The following is a 16101-nucleotide window of genomic DNA, read 5'->3' as shown; positions in this document are numbered from 1 at the left end:
GGGCAGAGAGGGGGGGGGACGGAACACCTGAAGGGGGCTCTGGGCTGACAGCAGCAAGCCTGATGCGGGGCTCGAACTCGCGAACCCAGAGATTGTGACCTGAGCTGAAGTTGGACACTCAACTGACTGAGCCACCCAGGCGTCCAGATAGTATAAAGGTTTTAATTTACTTCTCTCAGATTATATCAGGTCAAAATACATGTAAGGACATGGAAGGTTCACATGACATAATTAATAAGTTATATTTCATTGATATGTGTTAAAATCTGTATGCCAAAAACGGAATATGCATTCCTCTCCAGGGCCCTTAAAGCATTCACAAAAATTGACTCTAGTTTAGGCCGCAAAGAAAACTCAAGTATTTAAAAGATGCGAAGTAGTAAGACAACATTGATCTCTGATCTCTGATCACAATGAAACAAAACTAAACTTTAATGACCCGGTCAGAAACAAAAGACTCTAACCCCTGGAAGTTTTATTTATTTAATTTTTTTAACGTTTTTATTTATTTTTGAGACAGAGAGAGACAGAGCATGAACAGGGGTGGGTCAGAGAGAGGGAGACACAGAATCTGAAACAGGCTCCAGGCTCTGAGCTGTCAGCACAGAGCCCGACGCGGGGCTCGAACTCACAGACCGCGAGATCATGACCCGAGCCGAAGTCGGCCACTTAACCGACTGAGCCACCCAGGCGCCCCTAACCCCTGGAAGTTTTAGAACTCTACCACCCTCTCTTAAAATTTATTTATTTATTTGTTTACTTGTTTATAAAGATTATTTTATGTATTTATTTTTTAACGTTTATTTTTGAGAGAGAGAGAGAGACAGAATGTGAGTGGGGGAGGGGCAGAGAGAGAAGGAGACAGAGAATCTGAAGCTGGCTCTAGGCTCTGAGCTGTCAGCACAGAGCCTGATGCAAGACTCGAACTCATGAACCATGAGATCATGACCTGAGCTGAAGCTGGATGCCTAACCGACTGAGCCACCCAGGTACCCCATCTTTCTACTCTCTTATTCACCAAAGATGTCACTCATAGTCATGTAAAAAGTGATCTGCCTATGTGTATGGCTGTTTCCACATCCATGTGTATGACCTCAGCTCCTCTATTCACCCCACTACTCCAGCAGGGCTGTGCTGCTCACTGCACAAACTCCATAAGGGTACTCAGTGGCCTGCCTCCACTCCACATTAGCCATCTGTCCTCACATCCTGACCTGGTCATCAGCAACCATCTCTATTCTCTTACCGGAAATTCCTTTCCAGGTTGCTTCTTCGATTACTCCAATAAGATAAATAAATCTCAGACCCCCATCAAGATTCCCAGTCTGTTGAACCCACTTCTCCACCATTCAGCTCTCTCCCTCTCCTACTTCTCTTCTTATGCAGCTTAGCTCCTGTGATTCAGCATTTGATACACACACACACACACACACACACCACACCTATCTATCCTCATAGACAACTCCCTCTCTCCTCTCCAGAGAAAACTCTGGCTTTTTCTTCTTTATTTCTTCCTGCCTCATACAACAGAACAGGCTGCTGTCCAAGCCAGGACTTCTCAATTTCAGCATCATTGACATTTTAGGCTGGAACATTCTTTGGTGTGTGTGTGTGTGTGTGTGTGTGTGTGTGTGTAGCTGTGCATTGCAGAATATTTAGCAGCATCCCTGGCCTCTACCCATTAGATGCCAATAGCACCCCTAGTCACAATCAAAAATGTCTCCAGACATTAGCACATTTTCCTGGGTCGGGGTGGGAGGTAAATCCCCCCTGGTTGAGAACCACTAGTCGAGGCTCATCCTTCTGCTTGTGCCTGGGACTCCACCTCAACCCTCACATATATACAATCTTTTCAGGAATCATACAGTATGAAAAACCCTTTCCTCTCCTGTATGGTCAGAAGCTCTTTCTCAACTGGATTCTTTTCATAAATATTTAAACGTCTTTAAAAAAATCCTTCCTCAGCCACGCTTCCATCCCCAGCCATCAGTACCTCTTCTTCCCTTCCCCACCACATCTTGCAGAAGTTGGTTATTCATCCTGCCTCCTCTATTCCTCCCTCCTCTCTCCTTCAACTATGACTCAGGGTTCTTGGCATTCCACCCCTGTAGCTTTCACTACGGTTTCAAGTGGCTTCCATGTCTATAACTGCAGTGGGCAGTTTTTAGCCTGTGGCCATAGGCACAATGGAGGAGAACTAGATGGAGGGAAGTAAAGATCATGAATTTTGTCGTGATCCGATGGATTTCAGGTGTCTCAGAGGCATCCTGGAGGAGATGTTGGGTGGACATTGAAACAATGAGGGCTGGGGTCAGAGGAGAGGTCTGGGGTCAGAGGAGAGGTCTGGGTTGGGACATAAACTGTCTGGGTCTCCCCCAGTGTACGCAAGGATATACGGGTGTATGTGTGTGGGTAACTAATGCCACAAGTGTAATGTTAAGTACCTTGGCAAGGGGGCGATAGAGTGGCAAGTACCTTGGCAAGGGTGTGGAGAGCAATTATGATCACTCGAAGGGCTTTCAAAATGCAGATTTCTGGGCCTCACCCCCAGATTTTAATACAGGAAAAACTGAATAGCCTCCCTGTGATGGAGAATTGTCATTTTTACCAAGTTCCCAGACGATGCTGAAGCTGCTGGTGCAGGTACCACCACATTTTGAGAACCACTGATCTAGAGCGAGGAGAGGAGGCCCAGGGCTCGACTGGAGCGTTCCCACACTTATTAGCTAGAAGCGGAGGTGAGCCCCTGAGGGAGACAGAGAGGAAGCACGGGGGAAGAAAGGACCACCACCAGTTCGTGGATGGAGAGCTGCGAGGGTGAATGTGCAGCGGCCGCAGGACTACATCTCCCAGGATGCCTCGCGCCGGCTCTCGCCCGCCCCCTGGAGGCGGCTGCGGGAGGCGCGGGTAGGATCCCAGGGACCTTTCGCGGAGCATCCGTGAGCTCGGGGAGCCGCGGCGGCTGCGGGCTGCGGCGGCGCGGCGGGAGCGAGCGGAGCCGGTGAGTAGGCGCCGCGCTGGTCGCCGGCTCTTTTGCGCCTCAGCTGCGTCGTCTTCCCGGGTCGGGCGGGCGAACCCTGGGGTCCGAGGGTCCAGGCAGCGGGGCGCAAGACTGTCCGTCCGAGACGGAACACGCGCTGTTGCCGTTGTCGCTGCGGTGGCCCCGGTCCCCCACCGCCCGGCGGGTCCCGCCCCCAGCCCGGGACGGACCTCCTACCCTGTCCTGCCCACCAAGCCCGGGAACTGCGGGACCGGTGCCGCAGGTGGCAGCGGCAGGGGGTCGCCCCCCTCCCTTCCGGGCCCCAGGGGTTGGCGTAGGAGCCCAGGACAGAGGGCCAGGTGACCCCAGAGGACTGCGGCCCTGAGAGGCGCCCCCCAACCCTCGCCGCGGTGGGACAGGTGCGTGGGCACGCCCGGCCGGGACTCCCCCGGCCCCCGGAGCCTCCCGCACCTTTCTCCTGGTGCTGTCCGGGGGATGCGTGTATGTCGGGGACCGGGTAACCCTTGGCCATCCTCCGCGTCCACAGAGCTCCGATCCCCCTGTGGGCCTGGGGTGACCGGGGAAGGCGCTGGCTGTGCGTCTCCCGGGTCAGCCGGCGGTGCCACAGCGCAGTGCACCTGTGAGCCCTGGGGGACCCGTTTGGATGCTTAGGGGTGGCCCGGTGATGCGGAGCCTGCCAGGAGTGCAACAGCAACGACCTCCTTCCCAAATGTGTTTGAAATGAAATGAGTTTTAGGTCCCCCCCCCCCTTTTTTTTTAAAGGAAGTTTGACCCTGCATATCTCATTTTTATTTTGAGCGAGCTGCAGTTTTCAGCACGTAAGTTTATATAATAAGCAGTATAAGGCTTGGGAAAAAAAAATTACTGCGAAGGTGCTCTTCCTTGCCCTCTATCGGAAGAATTATGTTGGACTGGTTGACATGCTTATCCATTAGTAACTGCGGTAGCTGGAGGCAGGAGATAACGTGTTTTTGAGGGGAGGTACAACTCAACTCTTCAGGACAAATTTTGGTTTGAGAAGATTTTGGTTATCCGGTTGCAAACACGAAGCTTTTGCCACGTTTAAGACGGGGGAGGAGAGACAGAGCAAGTTTGTCAACCTTAAGGTCTTACTCCACAGAAAACAGCTTTGCGTAGTACCTTTGAGAAAGCAAGCACGTTTAATTTGGTAGCTTAGGCTAGATCTGAAGCTGAGCCTTCATACGAAACTCTATCCGTTTTAATAGTTTTTCAGTTGACTTGTTTGGTTGTTGTAGGCAAATACTCTCTCTTCATCTGTTCAAAGGGAGCAGACGTCTCTTACCAATGTTTGTACTTCTTATTTATCTTCCATTGACCACTGTCTCTACAGTCCTGGCTATTAAGGTTAGCTAGGACAGTTTGTTTCGGGCTCGGTTTTAGGGCAGTGATCCAAGGCGATCTTCACTAAATATTTTCTTACCATATTAAGTAAGTTTTCATTTATGCCTAATTACTAAGAGTTTCAAAAGTTAGGAGTCAGTGTTGAATCCTGCCCCCCCCAAGTGCTTGTGTATCACATGTATTGATATGACTGTGTAGTTTTCTTCTTAAAATTGATAACATCGGTGATTATACTGCTAGATTTTCGGTCACTAAAATCCTGGCATAAATTAAAATGCACTTTTGGGTTGTTTGATAGATTCAATAAGCTAACATTTAATTAGAGTTTTAGCATTTATATTTATAAGCGAGATCGGTAACTTTTCCCTCCTGCCCCCCTTTTTTGGTCTGAGTTTATAATTATGCTGATTATGTCCTCACTGAATCAGTTGGGAAGTTTTCCATCGTTTTCTCTGCTGTGGAGCAGAAGAATTATCTGTTCCTTAAAGTTTGGCAGAATCTGACTGCAGGCTGCCTGGGCTGCTGGTGATCATATTTTTTTAAGAAGTTGATGTCAGTACTTAACTATCTTTTCTATTTTTTCCACGACCATTGATTTTCCTCAGGTTTTCTATTTCTCCAAAGTCAATCTAGTGCTTTATATCTGCCCAGAAAATCATTAACATTATTGGAATTTAATGTGTGTTTGCATAATGTTGTAGATAGTCTTCTGTTGCAGGAAAATAGTTCTTCCACATTTATGGTGTGTTCGTCTTGTTCACACTCTCGTGTGTGTGCCTTTTCTCTTTTTTTGTATCGGTCAGGCTTGCTTCCTCCTTGCTTATTTTATTATCTTTCCAAAGCACCAGTTCTGGATTTATTGATTAATCCTGTTACTTTTATTTTTCTACGTCAGTAACGTACATTCTTAATCTTCCTACTTCATTTGAATTTATTTTTGCAAGTTCTAGCCTTTTGAATTTGAAGGCTTAGATCATTTATGTAATCAATAAGTCCTCCTTCTGAACAAGGCAAGGACTTCTAATATTTTCACTCCAGTTACCTCCCATTTGGTGTTAAGCTCTGTTACTACTTCAGTCCTTTAAATTGGACATTATTGGGGTGCCTGGGTGGCTCAGTCCGTTAAGTGTCCGACTTCGGCTCAGGTCATGATGTCACGGTTCGTGGGTTCGAGCCCCGCGTTGGCTCTGTGCTGACAGGTCGGAGCCTGGAGCCTGCCTCTGATTCTGTGTCTCCCTCTCTCTCTCTGCCCTTCCCCCGCTCGTGCTCTGTCTCTCTCTGTCTCTCAAAAATAAATAAATGCAAAAAAAAAAAAGAAAATAAATAAATTGGACATTATTGCTGATGTTACTATTATACCGATTTTCTGGGTCAATATTTATTAGATTTCTGTACCTGTTTATCTATCTTCTTCACTCTCCATTCCGTCTTTTTTTTTTTTTTTTTTTTTTGAGACAGAGAGAGACAGAGCATGAGCAGGGGAGGGGCAGAGAGAGAGGGAGACACAGGATCTGCAACAGGCTCCAGGCACAGTGCCTGACGCGGGGCTCGAACTCACGGAGTGTGGGATCATGACCTGAGCTGAAATCAGACGCTTAACGGACTGAGCCACCCAGGTGCCCCATTCACTCTCCATTCCTTCTTATATCACTTTGAATCATTTTCCTTCTCCCTGAAGTACATTCTTTAGAAGTTCCTTCAATGATGATGCATTCTGTTTTTATAATATCTGAAAATGCCTTTATTTTGCCAGGACTCTTGAATTTTGGCTTCACTAGGTTTCTCTAGTCCATTGATTTTAAAGTTGTTGTAGTTTTTTTTTTTTTTTTTTTTTTTTCCCTTAGCAGTTTTTAAAGATGTTTTGTGCCTGGAAGGCTTTGGGATCTCTAGTCTGCCGTATTGCTGAAAGAAGGATGGAGATGAGAAAACAGAAATTAGTTTGTAATCTAATGAGCTGTCAGTTTTTGTGACATTTTTCTGCATGAAATTGTAGATTTATTTCCAATTTATTAATTACAAATTATGTTCTCTGTCTCCTTAGCTTACTTTTTCTCTGTTTGATCTGTTGATTCTGAGAGTTGTGTTAAAGTTTTCCACTATGATTCCCAGTGGGTTTCTTTTGTTCTATTTCTATTAGTTTTTGTAATATGTATACTTACAGACCACCTGTAAATAGTGCTTATCTATTTACATGTGTTTTTGAAGTTATGTTTTTAGATACTTTTTAATTTTTTTAAATAAAGTTTATTTACTTATTTTGAGAGAGAAAGCACATTCGTGCATGTGCAGGGGAGGGGCAAACAGAGAGGGTGAAAGAGAATCCCAAGCAGGCTCTGTGATGTCTGAGCAGATCCCGACACGGGGCTCGATCTCACGAACTGTGAGACCATGACCTGAGCCAAAATCAAGAGTCAGAAGCCCAACTGACCGAGCCACCCAGGCACCCTTTATGGAGGTATAACATAAATGTTTAAAGGTACACACATATTAAGTGTGTAGATCCATGAATTTGGACGGGCTGAATACACATATAACCAACACTCAGAACAAGAAACAACCTTTCCAACACTCCGGAATCTGCCCTCATGTGTCCCACCCCCAAGGATAACCACTATCTTGATTTCTTTTTATTTTTTTATGTTTTTTATTTTTTATATTTGAGGGAAAGAGAGAGAGAGAGCGAGTGAGCGAGCGAGCAGGGCAAGGGCAGAGAGATGGAGACAGAATCTGTAGCAGGCTGTAGGCTCCGAGCTGTCAGCACAGAGCCCGACGCGGGGCTCGAACTCACGAGCAGTGAGATCATGACCTGAGCCAAAGTCGGACACTTAACTGACTGAGCCACCCGGGTGCCCCCACCGTCTTGATTTCTAACACAGTAGATTCGTTTTAGCTATTCTCATACTTTACATCCATAGAATCATATAGTATGTGCCCTTTTATATCCAGCTTCTTGCCATCGACCTTACAGTTGTGTGATTTGTCTGTCGTTCTGAATGTAGTTGTGGTTTGTCCGTTCTCCTTGCTGTATGTATTCCCATCATGTGTGTATCCACGATGTAGAAACCCATTTTACATGATTGACGATTGGGTTGTTTGCAGTTTGGGGATACGGTGAATAGTGCTGCTGTGAACATTCTAGTACCTGTCATTTGTTGAATGAATGTATGCATGTCTGTTGAGTGTGTATATCCAGGAGGAGAATTGCTTGGTCATAGCACATGCCTAGGGTTTAAGTAAATATTGACAGTTTCTAAGTTATGTACCTGAGAAACATACATGGTAGCAGCTGCCATCTCTTGGTAATTTCCGTCTTTTAGATTTTAGTCATCCTGGTGGGTATCACATTGAGGTTTTAATTCGTATTTCCCTTATGATAAATGAAATCGAGCTCTTTTGCTACCCTTAAATTTTCACACATATCTAAACATTTTTTTCCCTTGGTGTTTAAAGCTAATCTGTATATATGAACCCTTCGTGAGTAAAGCAAGAGTGAACCTTAACCTGATTTTAATTCTGCCTCGTATTAAGATCATATGGAATTTGTTTTTGTTTTTTCTTTTACATTATGCATAAACAGCCATGTTTTACTATTTACTCATCATTTATAAGTTTTGCCAATTATTTGCTCTTCATTGGTTCTTCCATCTCTTGTTTTTCTACTTTGTGGATTCATTATTCCTTAAGTGAATCCTCAAGTAACTTTGTTTTTTCACCTGAGATTTCGCGGGTGGTAAACTTTCTGAGCCTTTGCACGTGTAAAGTATTTTTTATTTTGCTTTTCTGCCTGAGTACTCTTGGCTGAGGATAGGATTCCAGGTTAAAACCTCTGCATTTTGAAGATAATTCTGCATTATCTGCTGGTATCTAGTGTCGTTGATGAGAAGTTTCTACAGTGTGATTTCCATTTCTCTGTAGTTAACCTGTTTGTTTTCTCTGAAGCTTAACCATTTTTTCTTTTTTCTTGGTGTTGGAACATTTTACTGTTTGTCCGGGGGGATAGTTCTTTTTTGTTCTTTCTGCTCAGTGCTTAGTGGCCCCTTTCTTTCCGTAGATTAACGCATTTCTGTGGCACGGGGGAAGTTTCTCTTTGGGTATTTCCTTGCCTCCATTGTCTTTTATTTTCTTTTTCTGGAATTCCTATTAAATGGGTATCAGAATTTCTCAATTCATCTTTCATGTTTCACTTTCATCTTTTCAACTTTTTCTCTCATCTTCCACTTTCTTCTCAAACGATCTGCCTCCTTATCTTTATGGGCTGCATTTTGGGAGATTCCTTGGCTTGGATTTTCCCACTCACAAATCTAGTGTTTGGCTTTGTCCAGTCAACTCCCCAGTCCCTCTGTTGAGTGTTTTCCATGTTGATTATCATTTATTTAACTTTCAAGGTCTCTACTTTGTAAAATTTAGTTTTTAGAATAGAAAAGATACTCAGTGTTCAAAAATCATACTGTATGTGGGGTGCCTGGGTGGCTCAGTCGGTTAAGTGTCCAACTTCAGCTCAAGTCCCGATCTCACAGTTCATGGGCTCGAGCCTTGTGTCGGACTCTGTGCTGACTTCTCAGAGCCTGGAGCCTGCTTCGACTTCTCTGTCTCCCTCTCTCTGCCCCTTCCCCGCTCACACTCTGTCTCTGTCTCTCAAAAATAAATAAAACATCTAAAAAAATAAAAAAAATCATACTGTATTAAAAAGATATGCACGAAAGGTCTCCCACCATCCCTTTCCCCCATCTGCCTAGTTCTCCCTCACCCCACAAGCAGGTAGCCCCGTTATTAGTTTTGTATATGTCCTCCAAGGTCTCCTTGTGCAAATACAATGATATATGAAACGATTCTTAATCCCTCCTTTTTTTTTTTTTTTTTTTGCACAAATAATAGCGTTATTCCATGTCCTGCCCCTCACTCTGCTTTTTTATTTCACGGTGTAGAGATCTTCACCTCTCAGCTGCTTCCTTTTCACAGACAGACTGTCCCCTCCAATCTTCCTAAGGATGTCTTAATATTCTATGTGCTGGACTAACTCTCTTTCCTTGGGTATATGTTCTGTTGACTTGCTGTCCCCATTTTGTGACGTTAGAAAAACTCAGTGACTCTCCTTTTGGTGCCCGTCTTTACGTTTGAGAATTCCCATTTCCCCGCCTGTCCTGTTTGCCATAGGCCATCTCCGGAGATTGCCAAGGAGTTGCACGGTGCTGCTGAGTGGGGTGCATAGTTCAGGTGAGGGAACATTTGTTGTAGGCTGCTCAGTGAGTGTGGGGAAGGGTCTCGTCGTCCTGGCTTATCTGACTGTAGTTCCCCAGTTCATCGGGTTGTCATATTCCATCCCTGCCCCGTCTTCTATCTGCCGATTCAGAGCCTGAAGCCCCTTATCATTTCCCACTGCATGACGGCCTCCTCCCGGGCAGGTGTGGGGCTGTGCTTTGCTCAGGCAATCTCGTTCTGAGTACCCTCTCCCTTTCAGAAAGTTCTTAGACGTTCTAGTTAGCCAGTGGCACTGTTTCTTTTTGTGTGTGTGTCTAGGTGTCTTATCAATTTAATATTTTAAAAATAATATTTTGCCATTCCATGGATTTTTAGGCCACCCGGAAGGCAGAAGTGTGTGTTTAGTCCATTACGTCAGTCCAATCTCCAATATTATCTTTTATTTAGGTTGTGTTTGTAGGCCTGGGGTCCACAAGACCATCCTGAGATTTAGTGATTCCTTAGGAGGTCTCACAGGACTCAGCACACTGGCTTATTCATGGCTGTGATTTGTTTTGTGAGAGGCTACAAAGCAAAATCATCAAAGGGAAGAGGCACACAGCACCAAGTCCAAGGACACTGGCTCCCAAGAGTCCTCTTCCAGTAGAGTCACAGGACGTGTTTAATTCTCCGCGATGAGCCGTGACAGCATGTGTCCCCCAGTGTCGTCCACCGGGGCAGCTCACTAGAGACTCAGAGAGACTCATGCGTTTTACAGGGGGCTGATCATGTAGGCGCCCTCTGCCTAGCATATTCCAAAACTTCAGACTCCCGGCAGGAAGGCAGGTGTTCAGGATCAACCACAGTGTTTGTGCAAACACTTTAGGCCCAGAGAGCCTCTCTTACCAGTTCTACAAATGTTAGGAACATTTGTTCCTAATCTAACAAATTAGATCTAAATCTAAATTAGATCCTAAATCTAATTTGGGAACTTCCCAAATCTAAGTTCCCCATGTCAGCCAAAGGCTAACCTCACAAGCAGGGCCTTTTTAGAATTGGAATCTCCAGGTGCCTGGGTGGCTCAGTCGGTTGAGCGTCCGACTTCGGCTCAGGTCATGATCTCACGGTGCGTGGGTTCCAGCCCCACATTGGGCTCTGTGCTGACAGCTCAGAGCCTGCTTCAGATTCTGTGTCTCCTTCTCTCTCTGCCCCTCCCTGGCGTGCGCGCTCTCTCTCTCTCTCTCTCTCTCAAAAGTAGATAAACATTAAAAATATATGTAAAAAAAGAATTGCAATCTCGGGGCACCTGGGTGGCTCAGTCAGTTAAGTGTCCGACTTCAGCTCAGGTCATGATCTTATGGCCCATGAGTTCAAGCCCTGCGCTGTCAGCTCAGAGCCTGGAGCTTGTTTCGGATTCTGTGTCTCCCTCTCTCTCTGCCCCTAACCCACTCGCGCTCTGTCTCTCTCTCTCTCAAAAATAAATAAACATTAAAAAAATAAATTAAAAAAACCTAACAAGAATTGCAGTCTCAAGCCTGCTGTGTTCATTCTTTTTGGCAAAATTTCCCTCTCAGTTTCCACAGAAAAAGATGGATACCATACCTAGAGATGGCTTCTCCCCGCCAGATTATCAGGTGGTTTTTGCCCTGTCTGAGGAGGGAGCAACATTTTTGATTATTAAGGTACAAACAATGGGTAAAGACCTGTTTGCTGACTTTGGAAGAAACCAACATATGGCACGCCAAGCAGCCGTGAGCAGGGATGTCAGTGGCAGAGCGTGGGCGAGCCACTCAACTATTTTGCTCCTGTTGGTCACTTCACGATGACAGGTGGCTTATCGAGGCGCCTGGGTGGCTCAGGCGGTTAAGTGTCCGACTTGGGCTCAGGTCATGATCTCACGGTTCATGAGTTCGAGCCCCGCGTCGGGCTCTGTGCTGACAGCTCAGAGCCCGGAGCCTGCTTCCGATTCTGTTCCTCTTCCGCTTGTGCTCTGTCTCTGTCTCTCTCAAAAATAAATAAAACTTAAAAAAAAAAAAAGATGACAGGTGGCTTGTCATCGAATGTAGCAATCTGCAGCTCATAATAGACACCTTCTCCACAGACCATTCTGATCACCCCAGTCCGCGTCAGGCTCTGTTCCCCAATCTCCGGCCACGGCTCTGCTCATGGAGCATTTTCTCACTTACTTCTCCTTTGTGGTTTTGTATTAGACGGTTTCGTTGCTTCACCCTTTGGGTCTGAGTTTAATCTCCCGCAAGATTGAGAATTCCCTGAGGACCGAACAGCAATGCCTACTTAGTTATGTTAGTTGTGCCTCCCTAGTAGGGTGAAATGCTCACAGTTGGTGCCTATTAATGCTTGCTGAAGGAATGGCTACAGGGGAGTAGGAAGCCGTGTCCTCTTTATTCTGTCCCCTGCTTAGCACGTGGCTGATTTTTGTTCTGTAAGGAGGACAGTGATGTAAAACACCAAGCTGACATTAACTGCCCGGGTTGTCTGAGTTCTGTCTCCCCAAGCAGCATACTCAAAGTTTTTTGGTTTATGTTTTGGTTTAAGTTTTGGAGTATACTCAAAGGTTTTTGGTTCGAAAGGTGTTTTGAGGTCATTGAACCTGCGTGGGGGCTTGGATTCCCAAACCATTTTTTTTTCTACGTAACCCCATGTAACTTATCTGGTTGTAGACCTGTTTCTTCCTTCTCCCTGTGTTTTCAGACCTCAGGCGTGGGGAATAATTAATCATATTTACCTTCTTGGCACTTTATCATCATTGATCTATGCAAGCCCCTCCCTTGTTTTGTTTACTTGTTTCTGCATTTGTTGGTTCATGTCCCCCCACCCCACCCCCACCCCCAGATGGTCTGTGTGAGAATCTCTTTGGGATTTAGACTCAGGAGCAGAATTTCCTGGTCACAGCGTGCACCTGTGCTTCATAGAACCAAGAATGGCCAGGTCAGTCTTCAACGTGTCTGCGCCATCCACCCTTCCCCAGGAGTGCACAGGATTTTAGCTTTGCCTCTTGATATGTTGACTGACAGCACGTTAATAATTAAGACATTTCTGGGGCGCCTGGGTGCCTCAGTTGGTTAAGCGTCTGACTTCGGTTCAGGTCCTGATCTCTCGGTTTGTGAGTTCAAGCCCTGCATTGGGCTCTTTGTTGTCAACGCAGAGTCTGTTTTAGATCCTCTATCCTCCTCTCTCTCTGCTCCTCCCCTGCTCACTCTCCCTCTCCTTCTCTCTCTCTCTCTCAAAAATAAACAAACTTAAAAAAAAAGAAGACATTTCACATAAAAATCCATAGCCCTAGCCTCTGTTGAATAAATCCTATTTCCTCGTCGGCTAAAGCAGCCGAATGGTGGTTCCTCCTTCATGCCACAGGCTCTCCCCAACCCGGGTGGCCTCATTCGTTCTCTTGACCTCCTGGTCCCTGGAGTCGTTTGGGTTTATGACCAGCCCTGTTGTATGTGAAGCCACACCTCGTAAATAAATAATCTGGCATTGATATTCACGAAGATGTTAGATGAACGTGGTTGTGGGGTCAAGTGGACTCAGAGTTGCGAGCACAGCAGCTCATGACATCGAATGGGCATCAGACTTAATGTCCCCACCGTCCTCCAGCAGCAATAACTCATTCTTTCCAACTCTTTCTGCACTGTCATTTATTTGGATGCACAAAGAGGCCTCTGTGGAAGCGGGAGCTCTAAACCAAGCGTCTGCAAACTTTCTGTGAAGAGCCAGATAGTGAATATTTTAGGATTTCCAGGGTCATACAGTCTCTCTCATAACGACTCAACTCTGCCCTTATAGCCCAAAGACATTGCCAACAGGGGATGGGCTCCATTCATTTGGCCACAAGCTGTAGTTTGCCAACTCAATTATTCCTCTCTTCTCTTGTTTCTGAGGTGTGAGTTTATAGCATTCACCTAATTGCTGCACAGTGAGTACCTACTGTGTGCCAGTGCTAAGATTATAATGAAGGACAAGGTACAAATCCGTCTTTAAGTATGGAGACAAATGAGCAGACAATTACCCAGGAAGAGAACAGGCCAGTGGGGCGCCTGGGTGGCTCAGTCCGTTGAGCATCTGACTCTTGATTTCGGCTCGGGTCATGACCCCAGGATTGTGGGATTGTGCCCTGCGTTGGGCTCCATGCTGAGCATAGAGTCTGCTTGGGGTTCTCTCTTTCTCTCTCCCCCCGCCCCACCCTTTCCCTCTCCCTCAGCCCCTCTCCTGCTCATGCTCTCTCTCTTTCTCTCTCGAATGAAAAAATAAAAATATTAAAAAAAAAGAGAAGATAACAGGCCAAGACCAGGTGAGCACAGAATCGGGCACTGGGGTTTAGGATGAAGCATATCAGACAAGACTTTCTGTAAGAAGGAGAGACCTAAAATAAAGGGGGAAGAGGAATTAGGTGGGATGGGGCAAGGGCCTTGAGGGTTTCACTCACTATAGCTGGGGGGTAAAGATCAGGGTTTTGTGGTGCAGGGAAGGGGGGAGTCGGGACAGCGGTAGCTTGGGTGGCAAGCGGCCAAAAAGTGGGTGGCAGGAGTGACAAGGAAGAGATTGAGTCCCAAACTCACAAGCAGAATCACCAATGCTTAAATAACCCAAGGTCGATGGTGGCGATTCCACAACTATTAAAATATGCCAGAAAATAGGGAAAGATAGAAAGTTCTCCAAATAATTTCACAAAATTAAGGTAGCCCTGATAGAGAACAGTGGGAGCCCAGCAAAAGCCAACTACGGACCAAAGCTTACCTGTGTGGTATCTATGCACGTATCCCGAGTGAAATGGCAAAATGAATGCAGCAGAATCAAACGAGTAACACATTTTGGCCAAATAGTTTTCACTCTGGGAATTCAAGAATGGTTCGATGTAAGGACATATGTTAGTGTGACCCATTGTGTAAATAATGAAAGGGGAAAGCTATGCAATCGCACGGAGAGGCACGGAAAGAGCGCTTCATAGGATTGGACTTTGCATCTGGTCGTTGTTGCAATGCTTTCGTTTGCCCTGCCTTCAGCGTGTGCGGTCTTCCCGGCCTGGCTGACTGTCGCCCCTTCTATTCCTCTGGCAAACCCTTGCCCGTTTTTTGTATCCTTTTTCATTCATCACGTTTTCTTGTGAGCCCTCTCTCGGGTACCCTGTGTGGAGGAAGTTACCCTCTTCTCTCTAATGCAGTAACGCTCTATCCGTATCTCTACTCTCGTGTTTCAGTGGCCATTCTCCGTTTCTGTTAGTACTGAGTTGATTTCCTTCTGTAGGAACCGGGTCCTGTGCTAGGCACTTAGGTCCTGTGTTCGATACAGAGACGGATAATACCTTTCCCCGTTATTCATCTCTTCACCCTCAGAGTCATGCCCTCCCCTTCTCCTGTTCTCTCTACTGGAGGCAGCCGATCCTGCCAACTTCATTTTGCGGGCTCCTTTGCCCAGATGCCACTGGCTAAGGGTGGCTAGTGAAAGACACTGGTGGAAGGTTGGAAGGTGAGGGGAAGGGAGAAGCCAGGGGATTTCTTCCCCATCTTCAGCTTGGTCCCAGCTCCGGCCGAGTGACGCTGGCCTCTGGTGATACCACCTTCTTCCTTTTCCCTCTAGCCTTAAGTGTGCTGGGCACGTCCCACTCTTGCCGATCTCTGGCTTGGCTCACCATCCCACCGTCCCATTTGGCTGTTTAGCCCTTCCCCAAACCTTGTAACTACTCCCTGTATTAAATTCCCTCTTATTGAACTGCCTCTTTTGAATGCCGTTTTCTTGATTGGACCCTGCCCGCTAAAGGTAAGAGCCCTACTCCTGTGTCTTATAGGACGAATGGACATTAAAACAACTCTGATTTTTTTTTTTTTCTGTTCAAGGCTCCTTTCTTCCTTTTTCTGGAAGTACGCTTCGCTTTGGGTGCGGGGACTGGCCGTGACCCAGATTGAAACAATCATAGAACTTCATACTCCCTGTTCACAAAGATTTTTCCAAGGGTAACTGTCATCCATATCGGGCTGATCACTTTTCCTTGCATAGTTCAAAATGGAGCCAGTAAAGCAAGAGGTTGGAGTTAGAAGGGTGCACGAGCTCCATGGGAGCTTGGTCCTTGTTTTATTTAATGTATGTCTCCAGTGCATAGTAAGTGCCCAATAAACACAACTTCATAAAATCTAAGATGCTAAAAATTTTAAAACAATTATTTTGTGTTCCACTAAAAAAGAAAAAAAACCAGTCAATGAAACTATAATGCAATGCTTTTTATTATGTCCATTAAATTTTTTAAATGTTTTATTGTTTATTTTTGAAAGAGAGAGAGAGAAACAGAGACAGAGTGCAAGCAGGCAAGGAGCAGAGAGAGAGCGAGACACAGCATCCAAAGCAGGCTCCAGGCTCTGAGGTGTCAGCACAGACCCCGACTTGGGGCTCGAACTCACAAGCTTTGAGATCATGACCTGAGCCGAAGTCAGATGCTTCACTGACTAAGCAACCTGGGCACCCCTGCACGATTTTTTTATTTTAGACTTATTGAGAGATCTTTTACAGTTATTTAGACATCAATGTATGTCATATTCCGTTCTCATAGA

At 45.8% G+C, this 16101-nt stretch overlaps 1 protein-coding gene across 1 annotated transcript in view; it reads left to right on the top strand.

Annotated features, from left to right (window-relative positions):
* The first annotated feature begins 2929 nt into the window (after positions 1 to 2929).
* The window catches only part of SPECC1 (sperm antigen with calponin homology and coiled-coil domains 1), a 285266-nt gene continuing 272094 nt past the window's right edge, over positions 2930 to 16101 (top strand). Inside the window, exon 1 of the mRNA XM_030294995.1 lies at positions 2930 to 3001. The gene's annotated coding sequence lies outside the window, so the exon portion shown is untranslated. The remainder of the gene's footprint in view (positions 3002 to 16101) is intronic.

The sequence above is a fragment of the Lynx canadensis genome, chromosome E1 (assembly GCF_007474595.2).
Source record: "Lynx canadensis isolate LIC74 chromosome E1, mLynCan4.pri.v2, whole genome shotgun sequence".
In the NCBI taxonomy this organism is placed as follows: Eukaryota; Metazoa; Chordata; class Mammalia; order Carnivora; family Felidae; genus Lynx; species Lynx canadensis.
The sequence above is the reverse complement of the archived record's forward strand: the minus strand, read 5'-3'. Positions and strand labels throughout refer to the sequence as shown.